This window comes from Mauremys reevesii, linkage group 9 (genome assembly GCF_016161935.1).
Source record: "Mauremys reevesii isolate NIE-2019 linkage group 9, ASM1616193v1, whole genome shotgun sequence".
Lineage (NCBI taxonomy): Eukaryota > Metazoa > Chordata > Testudines > Geoemydidae > Mauremys > Mauremys reevesii.
The window spans coordinates 87,813,705-87,827,413 of NC_052631.1; positions in this window are offsets into that span (position 1 = coordinate 87,813,705).

Below are 13,709 nucleotides of genomic sequence, written 5' to 3' on the forward strand. Positions count from 1 at the left end.
ATAACTTTATCTCACAGAGACTGTTGCTTGAATTGATCTCACATACAGAGTGCTACTTTGGAAATCTGCAGTTCCTGGCCTACTTCTTTGCCAGGTAATTGTTTTTGGCATTAGCATGTAGAATATACAGTTGATTTAAAATATGACAGCTGTATAAGCCACAACGTTTGCAAAGAGAGACAAAAAATTAAGTTCAGCTGAGAGAGACAGACGTATTCTTATGGGCACCCAGAAATGTAAAGCTGGTTCTGACTGACCTTATGCTAGTTCCAGGGACAGTTTTACACCTGCTACAATAGGCAGTTATTGGAAGCTATTGGTCATAGATGCAAATGTAACAGCTGTAAAAAAAACCCTCTCAGAACTTGGCATCAAAGTCCCCCAGTTGCCAGTGCCAAACACACCTCAACAAAAAGTACTTAGTGTTAAATAGTGATGCTAGAGCACACTACTGTAAAGGAGAAGCCAAAGAGAAGCACATTAAAGAACTGCAAGCAAAAAGATAGAGCCCGATTATTGCTAGAATTGCAGGTATGTGCCAATGTGATTTCAAATTGCATTTAATCTTTTACAGACTTTAAAACGCCATTCAAGGGAACCAGACTCTTTGCATTTTTTAAAGATATTTGAACTTGTAAGGGGGATGAAATGCAGAATTTTGTGCCACTTTAAGGTAAGTGTGTGTGTGTGTGTGTGTGTGTGTGTGTGTGTGTGAGAGAGAGAGAGAGAGAGAGAGAATACATGCACACATGCATGCATGCAAAAGTGAGGCATCCAGAGCTTTCGGACGGAACTTTCCCTTGACCTTTTTGAGGCACATCATTCATTATTGAAAGCACCTAAAAGATGAAAAGTAACCTTTGCTCAGCAACTCTATATCAGGATACATATGTGCAACTATAAGAGCTGCTTTTATTCTGCGCAGGACTTGGGTTCTTTCAGATTTGTCAGAAGGTGATAAGTGGGTGTTCTCTCTTAAGTGCATAGTTAGTGATGGCAATTTATTCATGTTGTTTGAGAGCCAGAAGAGAGAAGGCTGAGATACTGCCCCTGAGGCTTGGAAGGAGGAGAAAAAGGCAGTACTGGCCACGTAAGTGACACTAATTGCCATTGCATCCCTTGGTTTATTCTTGTGACTCATTTCCCTTGGAGATAAAAGGAAGCAGAGTCGCTGGTATAGAAGAGAGTGGCAATGCTCAGCTTCACTGTGCTGCTTTGCTTGCTTCTCTCACATTTGTTAATGCTAGTCAGTATTTCTTGTATCCTGGAGCACTTTCAAGAGTTCAAATCTCTCTCTTGTTACGCCAATGCAGACAATTTTATATTCTTCCTCCCTCCTGTACCATAGATTAGAAGCTGTTGAGAGACGTGGCCATCTCTTTGTATGTGTTTACACAGTGCCTAGTAAAATGGGCTCCGAAAGTTGATTGCGGCCTCTTGGTGCCACTGCAGTATAAACATTTAATAATAACTACCATAGTTACATTTGCTTTTTTAAAACTTCATAATCTCTGCTAGGGAGGTTGTGACAATGCAGCCTGGTCTTCATCAACAACAACTTTATTAGCATGAACGTAACCCTACAGATGCCTACAATTTCCAGTACTGAAAAATCACCAGCAGATGGCAGTGTGACTATATGCCACCTTTTGAATTGTTAACCATATCTCATTTCTTTGTGCTACTTGTAACATTTGGTGGTTCTCTCTTTCAGATAGGTTCTTAGCTACTCTGCCTGAAGAAGTCAGAATTTTTGGAGGCAAAGGAATAACAGTAAGAAGGTTTCTTTTTCAAGGCATAGTCTTTTGGAGCAGGTTCCAATTAAAGCAACCAATTCCTCAGAATCACAACTTCCAGCAGTAGGAATTAGATGTCTAGTGATGACCCTTGTGTAAATCATCATTTCCTAAGAGTTACCATATATTGATATATGAGAATATAATATGAAATACCACTTGGTAACGTCTTTTATGGTGACACTGTAGTAGCTTAGACTACTGAATTTAGCTTTGACGGTTGTGACCTCATTCCATGAGATCTTGCCATCTATTTGAACTCTTACCAAATCTGCCAATATTTGTCTCAGTTCAGATGTATAGTATTGTAGTTGGCTGCACTCTAAGACGGTTATGACTTTATGTCTGGATGAAATCCATGTTCATTTACTGCTCCCAAATCTGGCAATATTTTGGCACTTTTTTATTTGTTGGTTTTTATTTTTTGTTTTCTAACCGAAAATGCACGTTATTTTTACAACTCCTCTGGGCACTTATGTTCTACTTCTGAACATCTAAATTCTTGATGATTTCTCCACAATAGTATTTGTATTCCCTAACGTTAGCATGGGGATACCACAGATACCATGTTAAATGCCAAATTTGTAATTAAATTCACCTGAGAAAGTACACTTCAGAATACCTTCGCCCCAGATATAAAATCCTTTCGAAGTTGAGAAGTTATATATTTCAAAGCAGCAATTATCAGGGAACGTATAAGATGAACATGAATCTGTCTTCCTGTTTTTCATGGCAGGAGCAATAGGAGAACACCATTCAGTTGATTAATGTATCCTCGTGATAACTTTGTGACTCTTCATTTTCCCCAACTCTGCCTCTTTTGGCAGCTGTGGAGTTGTTACTCTCTGAACAACATTTGCACTGTAGGGGTCTGCATTTCAGGGCAGTCTTTACATGATCTCCCTACAAGAGACCAAAGTGTCAAAATACACTAAAACTGATTTGATTTGTGTGTTTGATTAAGCCCATTGCATTTGTTTTATAATGTCCCAGTAAGCTATCAACCTTGCCTTTGCAGACCACAATTAAAAAAAGAAAGTCTAGCACATTTTTCTTTTTGTCTGTGCAACAAACAGCTTTGGCCTCTGGGGTCTTTCCATTGTACAACTGTTTTAGGAAAGTAAACATTCTGTGCACACTCATGATTACATCGGCGGTATCCTTTGGCAGATATCCTGGGCCAGATCTGGCCCTGTCTTTCTTCAGTTTTACCAATCCTCATCCTTTGGCACATGCTGGCACTGTCTGATTTTCCTTTTGTTCTGTGAGCAGTCTTGTTTCACAACTGGACAGACTCAGTATGCTCAGTACTTTGAGATTTTATCCATTAGTGGCACTGAGCAATTTCCATAGCGCTGTTTAAAGAGAGCTCTTTTTTTCTTTTGTAATCTCTTTAAAAATCTGACCATATGCAATAACACTTTTTTTCACACTCCTCTTGTTTGTAAAGTGCCTAGCTAAAGGAGGCTATGTTCATGCATGTGATGCCAAGTTACTTTTATAGTTAAATGCCTCATGCCCTGTATTGCACCAAAAGACAGCTGTGCTGCAGGTTAACAAGAAAATGTATAGGCAGAAATCATGCACTAAGGTCCAGATTCTGAAAAACAATACTTAGGTGGATAGTCCACTTTTGTATGAAATTTACCATGCATTCTGAACTTGGGTATTTCCTAACAACTGTCTACTTTAGTAGGTACCCTTTCATTAAGCAGGCAACCTTAACATTTTTTTAATGGAATGTTGAGTGAGAGAAATTTCATCAATAATATTTCAAAAACAAGTATCAGAGGGGTAGCCGTGTTAGTCTGGATCTGTAAAAGCAGCAAAGAATCCTGTGGCACCTTATAGACTAACAGACGTTTTGGAGCATGAGCTTTCGTGGGTGAATACCCACTTCGTTGGATGCAACTATTCACCCACGAAAGCTCATGCTCCAAAACGTCTGTTAGTCTATAAGGTGCCACAGGATTCTTTGCTATTTCAAAAACAAGCCATCTTTGGCCAACTGTTGCTGCTCAATGGTAGCTGAGATACCTTCATTTACCCCATGTTTTGATTTGCTATTAACAGTGGTATCTTATGTACCAGTGTTGTTGGGAAATGTTGTAACGCTTGCATTTTTTAATAGCAAAAACAATGAGGAGGCCTTGTGGCACCTTAGAGACTAACAAATTTATTTGGGCATAAGCTTTCGCGGGCTAAAACCCACCTCATCAGATGCATGGAGTGGAAAATACAATAGAGAGGTGTAAATACACAGCATATGAAAAGATGGGAGTTGCCTTACCAAGTTGGGGGTCAGTGCTAAGAAGCCAATTCAATTAAGGTGGAAGTGGGCTATCTGATTAAGTGGGTTTTAGCCCACGAAAGCATATGCCCAAATAAATTTGTGAGTTTCTAGGGTGCCACAAGGACTTCTCATTGTTTTGCTGATACAGACTAGCATGGCTACCACTCTGAAATAGCAGTTACTTTATGCCAAATGCCAAGGTGGCTTGGAATTAAATGCACGAGCATAAAACTCCAAATGTTTCATCCCTAATTTACGCCAAGGATTACGCCAAGGAAATCCTTTTATTTCCCAGCCTTCATATAAGTAATCACTGAGTTGATGTTACAATGAGTCACATTAGTCACTGAACGTATGTGTAGATATTACCAACACAGTCTCTGTCAGACATGACTAATGGTTGTACAGCATCTCTCCAATTTAATTTTTTGCTTTTCATTAACATCTTATGGTTTTTTTAATAACCTTGTTTACATTTCCACCTTTAAAAAAATCTGTAAATTATCAGTGTTCTATATTTTGTTTTAGATTCTGATCGTATTTGGGATTAACAAAACTAATGATAATATTGTAGTGCATAGTATCAGGGAGTAGCCGTGTTAGTCTGTATCCATAAAAACAATGAGGAGTCCGGTGACACCTTAAAGACTAACAGATTTATTTGGGCATAAGATTTTGTGGGTAAAAAACCCACTTCTTCAGATGCATGGAGTGAAAATTACAGATGCAGGCATTATTATACTGACACATGAAGAGAAGGGAGTTACCTTACATTGTAGCATGTTGCTTTTTAAATGAAATGGAGCATATAACTTTATATTACCCACTTTTTCGGTGTTACTTGATCTTATTGCTAATCTCTGAGAAGGAATTACTTCTGTTACTATAAAAAGACCTCCCAGTAATCAGGAATTTTTTCATGGGCCATTGTTTAGATGTAAAAATGTTGCTCTCTGCATTATATCGTGGCTTATATTTCAGTGATCAGGGGGATGGTTATTGTGTTGCTGATCTTATTGTAGTGCTGCAAAGTGACTAAGTAAGAGCTGACAACTGAGTGTGAAATTAATATATGCTCTCTACAGGTAGTGCTCATTATTGTGGGACACACTAGACCAGAACACACTGTTAGTATCAGGACACTATTTCACATGTAATCAAGATCAGAAACAATATATTAACTAGTATTTTACCCTCTTTGTATGGGTGAGAAAGCACAAACGCAGTGCAATGGTACTGAAGTGCCACAACATTTCAGATTCGTTACATACACATAATCACTTGCAGGTGCAAGCCTATACATGTAATCATTTGCAAGTGCCATCATCAGTTATTGCAGACAGTGGAGTCTGAGCACAAAACCAGACACTATGATACCTTATGTTTGTCCCTCCCCAGTTCTCTGCCCCTAATAGAAGGAGTTGATGCAGCATATGGAAGACAGGGTCGGGAGATGGACAGCACCATGTTAGATGAGCTAGGTCCCAGAGCCCACCTCCTCCTCAGATCCTCCACCTACCATTGGCTGGGCTGGAGGGAGAGGGTGGATTACTTGGCACTCCTGCTTCCCATTTATTTAAATTCTTCCCAAGCTTTTCAAGGGCCTTTTGTCTCTTTAGGTGCCCCACCCTCCCACTCTTTAGTTGTTCAGGAGCTGTGTTTTTTGCAGGACGCTGTGGGCTGATCAGTCACTTGTTATGGGAACAGGAAGGAATTTTTCACGAAGGGGCTGAGCTGGCTGAGCTCTGGTGGAATTTTTTTTTTATTTTGGCTTCTTTGCAGCATCGTGGAGGCACAGTTGGGTTGAAAGGAATAGGACTTGAAAGTTTAACGTTGCAAAATGTAAAAGTGTCGAGCTCATCACAACCTGCCACCAGTGTCCACTGCAGAAGAAAAGATAAAAGGACCAGCTCCCAGAGGTAAATGAGACCTGGGACTTCTCTAGTGGACCCTGTGTCTATAGGAAAAGGGGAGACCTGCAATTCTTGTGGACCAAGGTCCACCTTTGGTACCTTCTCCCTCCCTGCTAGGTGAGGGTAAGAGGATTCAGAAACAAGCTGAGATCCAGGGGTAAGCTGAGAAGGGTCTATCCGGAATTATTGGTTTTATGGTGGAAGCCCTGTAACTCCACCCTGAACCCAGTAAAATGCCCTGCTATGTGAGAGGGGGAGACTGGTATAGTGCCCCCCATAGTGGGCAGTTGTGGCATGCTGTTGCAAATCCATCCCTGGGTCTGTCATCCATTCACCTTTCTGTCTGATCCATCTAACCCTAGTTTTAACCCTGACTCCCTCTGTTGCACTGGGCAAGTCATCTGACCTCTGTCTGTTTCCACATACATAACAATAGAGACAGTGCTTGCTTTGCTCAGTGAGATGTTGCAGTGATTGATTAGTTGATGGCTGGAAAGTGCTTTGAAAATTGAAAATGCTATGGAAGTGCTTTTAAAGTGTTTAAAACGAGATATTTCTGGGGTTTGTGGTCAGGGTTATACTAAAATTGAGAAAATGTGAGTAAAATAATAGGGCAGTGTTGTCTTCATGAACTACTTAGGATGATTTAAGATGACAATAGCTAACTTAAGTAAATAGTGTCATTTAATTTGATAATCCTCATATAATGTTCATATAGTTTGCAGTATAAGCACAGTATTGAGTAGAATACTAATACCCAGTGTAAGCCTAGAACAATTAGAATAATTGTTTCAAGTTAAACTTTTGCCAGCTAATGATGTAGGCCAATAAAAAAAAGCCTCTGTGCCAAATAATAAATAAATGAAATAGTACAAAACAACTTACAAGTGCAAGGAGATTATGTTCTGAAGAATGTATGAATGTACCATTTGCTGTTCTTGTTATACCCTCTTTGACATAAGAATGAGACTATACATAAAGCATTTCAAGTATTCAAATTCCATGATAATTTATTCATAAGATAAACACTGTAATACAAATGGAAAATGGCCTAAAATTAATCCTCTCTTGTTAGTGAATGTTGTAATGCAAACACAAAACATAGATGTTGTATCCTTGTTTCTGACAATCGTACCTCCGATTCTTTGTGGTCTAGGAATTAGTAAAAGATTGCTGAAGAACTGTTACGGCAAATGCTTTTTCCTAGGACAGGATGTTAAGGACAGTGTGAGATTTGCCATAATGTATAAAATCCAAATGCTGGAATTAAGCTTTGTGGGGATTAATTTTAATGGTGCAAGGGTGGGTGCATATTCTGTTAGCTAATCCCTTATTTACTTCACAGTGAAAATGACCCTCCGTACCCAGATAATACCTCTTCTAGTCAACAGGGGACAGCAGTTCTGCATTCTTTCATTTGACATTAAAGAATTGTAATCCATATTTCCCCTTGTTTCTGACATTGCTTATCAGTGACTGACAGGATTTATTGTACTTAATTATAACTGTTGTATTTTATTTATTTATTTGTGTTGAGGGCCCCATGGATATCCATCATTATTATTCATATTACAGAGTCACTGTAGATTCTTTTAAACAATAACTAAAATATCATCAGTTTCTGCCCAGGGATTTTTAAAAAAAAAACCTGTTCAAGTAATGGCTCCATATGTAGTCAGTCAGGTGTTCACTGGTTTTTATTCTTGTCAGCACTGCAGAGCCAGTATAGATGCTTCTGCCAAGCAATCTTCTTTCTTTTCTGCCTTCTGCATCAGCAACTGCAAAGTAGAAACACGCTTACGAATAGAATTTTGAAGAGAGAGTTCTAATAAGGAAGGTATTGTCATTTTGATGAACAAGGAGCTATATATGGCTAGATGGGACTGTGGCTCTGACTCCAAGCTTCAGCTAAGCTGAGCTCAGAGCAGCTGGGTGGACAGGTGGGAAAAATCGTTGAGACCTTTCCCTTAGAGACAGATTTTGGAGGCACCCAAGGACTGTTCTGCTCCCCAAGGTAAATTAGAGCAACCCCAGAAGCTGCTGTAACTTAAAACTAGCTCTCAAGTTCTTTGGGTCATTGCAGCAGTCATGAATTGCCCTATTCATCCTGACACACCACCTTCCTTCACCAGCCCACAGCCTTAGCACACCAATTCTAAGGTTTTTAACTAACTGCCCATTTCTGAATTCTCTTAACCCACACAACAGGTAATTTCACAACCTCTTGTCTATTTATCCTGTGACCACCATGTTTTTACTTTTCATTGTTCGCATAGTGACCTTTGTTTGAATGTTCAGTGTTGCTCAGTGGAATGGCTTTCTGAGGTATTGGCACAACTGTACTGTAGCCTGCTCAGCGAAGTGAACACTGTGCAAGCATGTTGCTGTTGAAGAAAGTAACTAATGGGGTCATTATCTCATTTATCCGGCTAGGAAAGGAAAGTTGATGGGCAGAGAATTGGCCTGTTATAAAGGTTAAAAAATAGACTCAAAATCTGTGCATTGTGGATATTCTAGCCCCAGTAGGTAATCCACAGCAATTGGAAGCAGATTTGTAATTGCTTTGAAGTGTTTCAATTGAAAGGTTATGTCTTTTTAAACCTGTTCCCCTTTGTCTATGTGTCACGCGTTGTGACAAAATATTCAGTATAGATTGTTGTGCGGACATCTTGACACATTGCTGCAAAACTCCCACTACTTTGGATCCATTTATGCTGGCAGCGTACAATTCAGTTCCTAGATTTTAATGCCAAATAACAGATCTCTTTGAATCGTGTCTGTCAGATATGTATTTTAGAAATTGCTTTGAAAAGTCTCATTTGGAAGTGTGAGGTGACATCAGGCTGATTATTTTTAAGTATTACACTAGTTTATCTATAGTGGAAGTGATTAGAATTGCTTTAGATTTTTTCCCTTTTCTTTTCTTCTCTACGCTCCTTCGTTTTCTTCCAAAGTTTTGTCTGTGATTGTCACACAGCAGATTTTCAGCTCTTTCACATTGCCATTCTCCTCATTCTGTAACTTCCAACTTCTGTATGCTCTTCTTTTCAAATATTTAGAACCAACCATGCAAACAGACAGCTGCACATAAACACTGAGTAGGTCAACATCTGCCTGTGTCAATTACACACATGAATTAGAGTTCTGAGTGCACATATAATTCTGTGTGGAGAGCCTCTAGACACGAACTTGTAACTTAACATTTGACTCTTATTGGACCTCATCTCACACCGCTTCTTCTTACTCCTACAATACAAGAGAAATATGGATATTTTGTTTTTGTCCAAACATTTGTCCCGCTTCTCAAATTTATAGAAGCACCACCCTGCAGCTCTGAGGGAATGAGATTTGGCCTTCTTCAGTTAGATAACAATGATAATTTCTTATTGACAATGTGTGTTTCAAAACTTTCTTATGGGTTTTAAGAAGCAATAAATGTTCAGTAGACTTGCTGTTGAAAGTGAGCTGGAACTTTTATTCAGTTGTATGACTGGGTCAGAAATAAACCGAAACACTAATAAGACATAAGGCCCTGCTAAGCTATGCTTGCTTCCTCTCAAGACCTAATCTTTTGAGATGCTGAGAACCTCTTAAGAGGAGTTGTGTGGGAGTTGAGATTTATTAGTACTTTGATGACACTCAGAACCTCACAGGTTACAAGACTTTAGTCTATTTGATTACATGTCCTGTCTCTCTGATCCAAAACCCACTGAAATCAAAGGGACTTTTTCCAATGACTTCAGTGGGCCTTGGATCAGGTCTTAAATCAGTGGGACATTAATTAATTCCCACTGGGTTACTTTCTAGTTCTCACCAGGTGATGTTTTCTCCTTTCCATTTGTTGGGCCAATGGTGGACTTTGCAGCTCATATGATTAGGCTTCATTTCAAAATAAGAAGTCTGAATGTATGTTCATTCATGTTTTAACTCTAACATCAAACAGCAATTGAAACCAGTTTTGATACTTATTTTTGAATTATACAACTGTTGGTGTGCTCTGAAACCTATTATCTTAGCCCACGTCAGCAGCTGAGACATGCTGTCTTTTTAAATAATTACTGAGTGGAAATCCCATTCAAACTCTTATTATTGAGCTTCAGATTATGACAGACGTATACCAAGAGAATGAGGCTAAATTCCATCATAAATCAGTCTTTGCAGGAACATCTTGGTGCTAAATTGCTTGATCTACAAGAACTTCAGTCCAAAACTATCATTTACCCATTTGACAAAGTCATGTTAGAATATAGCTATATTTGAAATACATTTCCTACATACTTTTTCACAATATAGTTCTTGATATAACTTGAAGAGCTCTGAACAATTCAATTTTATACAGATTGATTACATTTTCTAAAGGATTTCTACAAGTAATAGCTGCCAGAAGACCACTATATCACTGAAATATTGTTAGAGGAAAAGAAATGGGGAGGTAGGTATTAGGATGAGGACATTAGGCTTGAGAAATTCCATAGATATGTGCTTAAGCTATGGGTCTTCCTGTTTTGCCACTGTCTCTGGTAATTATTCTGTTTTAATGTAAGACTTGAAGTTAAAACTATGTGTTGGAAAAGCATTGTGCGGTATTTATATCAAAGCTTCAAAGTCTGCCTCATTATCAAGGCATGCGTCTGATTTTTTTTAAAAATCCTCTTTTATCTTCTCTTTGAAACAAAGCTATTTTTGAAGTGTAAAAACAGGTGAGGTATCTTTTGTAACAGATTCATGAAAAGGCAAATGAGGGAGAAGATCTGTGAGATAGATGAAATGCAGGCAAAAGATCATTTGAAATAGTAAAATGAAAAATAATAGAATCGTGCCAGGTTACAGGCACAAACACAAATTACCTATGCTTGGTTTACAGATATCAGCAATCAACAGTAGGTACCATATTTATAATGTATTTTTAGCATTTGTACACATGATGTTGCATTACAGTTAGTTCCTTCAAGTCTTTTGAATGTAAAATCATAAGTTTATACATGACAAAGGAACATTGAACTGAAATAAAAAAATCTTTTGTATTACACTTGATTCAAATTCTAGGGTTTGTATAAACTTTGGAGTCTGTTCTATCATGGAATAAGAAATTTACAGAAACAAATCCCGCCCATTAATTCTTATTAGGAGAAACTGTACATGCTTAAAATCTCCGAATATCAATATTGGGAACTGGATCCCTTTTTGTACCTACGGTTACTATTCTTTGTATCCAAAACCTTTTACGGTGGTCCAGCTGTATGCTGAGCCTCAAAACTATGGAGATCACGCAGTTGTGTTTTACAATAAGTAAGGACCAGCCTGTTGCTAATCTTAGTAATGATGACCAAGGTCAAGGGGAAACCTCTACTTTGCAAAAGCAACAAGAAATGTGGTGGCACTATAGACACTACACAGTTTTTGCAGCATGAGTGAATACCGTGGTGAATACCCACTTCGCATTGTGTGCATTGTGGGTGGGTATGGGTATTCACACGCAGCTGCTGCACAGCATCTATATAATAAGCCACAGGGATTTTTTTGTTTTTTACAGATCCAGACTAACACGGCTACCCCTCTGATACTCTACTTTGCATCTTTTTGATAGGATCCAAATTTTGTATTAGAAGTCTTAACAGGTCCTTCGTCTATAGATATGCATGTGTGAGTGTCTGGTAAGAAAGGGGAACCCTGACCAAACAGAATATTTCCAGGGAATCCGCCTTAGTAATTCTTGATTTATTGCTGCTGCTTGTCTGACTTTGCAGCTGTTACTTTTGCAGTAATGGAGACTGTTGTTTTCATTCTCTCTTCTGCTAATCTTGCCATATAATTTCTGGATTATCCAAAGCTAGAGACAGCCTCTTCTGTAATGATTTGAAAGGCAAAGACAATTCCAGATTTAACAGAACCAGCTAGTACAAAATAGCGAGTACAATGCATTTTACATTCCAGTAATATAATAGTGTGAAGTAATATTTCAATGTAGCTCAACAATCCTGATTCCTTAATGTCCATTTATTCCTTAGGCCTATATTAAAAAAGCCAGTGAGAGTTTGACGTGGACACCTGTCCATTAAGAACAACAGGCTTCAGACTAGCAGTTGTGTACAGAACCTAAAGTGATGAGAGGAACATGAGGGGGAAATTTGCTTCAGGAACAAGAAAGGCCCTGTTTTTACTCTGATTGAAACCATGCTATCTCTGTAGTGTTTAAGCTTGGATGTTGCTAGCTGGGTCCCATTGTGGCTTCCTAAATGTGGTATTTTTATGTTTCTGATCACAATATTTTAGCACAGTTATTGCTAGCAGCTTTCTAGCATATTTTCTGTCACCAGTGTAGAGGAGAATTTAACCTAGTGGGTGGTTTCTAGCATGGTGTGAGAATATTATTTTCATTTTTGGAGGCAAGGGGAGGGCACAGTCATGGGCTTTAAAGGCCCCAAAGTTTGGCTACGGAAATGGTCACAGGCTTAAATTAAGTTGATTAAGTGATGACCAAGCCCGTTGTATAGGAGCAGAAAAATGCCATCTGTGAAGTAGGGAAATCACACCAGCAATGTGGTTTGCTTTTTACTTGAAATTAAAAGTTAATTTTTGGATGCAGATTTTCAACCATCGCTCATTCATGTATTGTTTCATTTGATTTGAACTGGGAACTGCAAGTTGTTAGATACAAGGATTGAAAACATTATCTAATTTCAGTGCAATGTCTGTAATGATGTTACTTTGTGACTTCTCCAAGAAATATCTTTTAATGAATCTCCACTGAGATCCCCACATACCGCTTAATGGGATGAAGAATGGAAGGATTTCACTATTAGAGGTGGACTAAATGAGGGTACTGTGTATTTCTACACTATGAATAGTCCTTGTACTTACAGTGCAGATCTCTGAAAGGAAGCATCTTTTTAACTTGTAATGGCAGGTTTCTTAGCCTGGACTTATAATTTTGCCTGCACAGTTATGTGGACAACTGGTTGTGCCTGCAGAAGTGGGGGGGCTTGTGAACACATGTATTTTGCATATGAAAATGGTGGTAGAGATTTCACATTTGTGGGTGTAATAAATTGTGTATGCAAAAGTGGACATGAAAAATTGAGACTTCTAAGCTGAGTCGAAATGTGCACCTCATCTCACTGTGGGGGAAGAACTGCTAAGAGACATTAGTATAGCCTCAAAATGTACTGTAACCTATCACTACGTTTTGATATTTTGCTGGGGAATATCCTCAGGCTTTTTAATTTAAAAAAAACCCAGCATAATGTTGTCAAGGACTAATAATGGGGAGGAAGAGCATTAAATAAAATCTGTTCTGAGATGTAACTAGCCCAGAGCACGTTAGCTATCAAGTCCTCTATTCAGAGCTCTGCTGACGTCTTTAATTACACCCTCAGTAATGTTAATTTTAATGCATACTTGAGAATGTGATAAAAATAAACTAAAGAAGATTATTTGTAGCTGTATTTTCATGGCTGAAATTGAGCTGAGACTTAAAATGAAACTGGATGAAACACTGGAAGATGTGCTATAGGAATCAAGCCTGCGAGATTAGCTCAATGGGACCTACTAGTTATTTTGTGTGTGTCCTGGAGCCAGAACAAAAACTGTGAACTCTCTAGTGCAATGGTGGGCAGCATGTGGGCACACACGGCCCATCAGTGTAATCCACTGGCAGGCCACAAGGCAGTTTGTTTACATTGACTGTCCGCAGGCACGGCCGCCCAG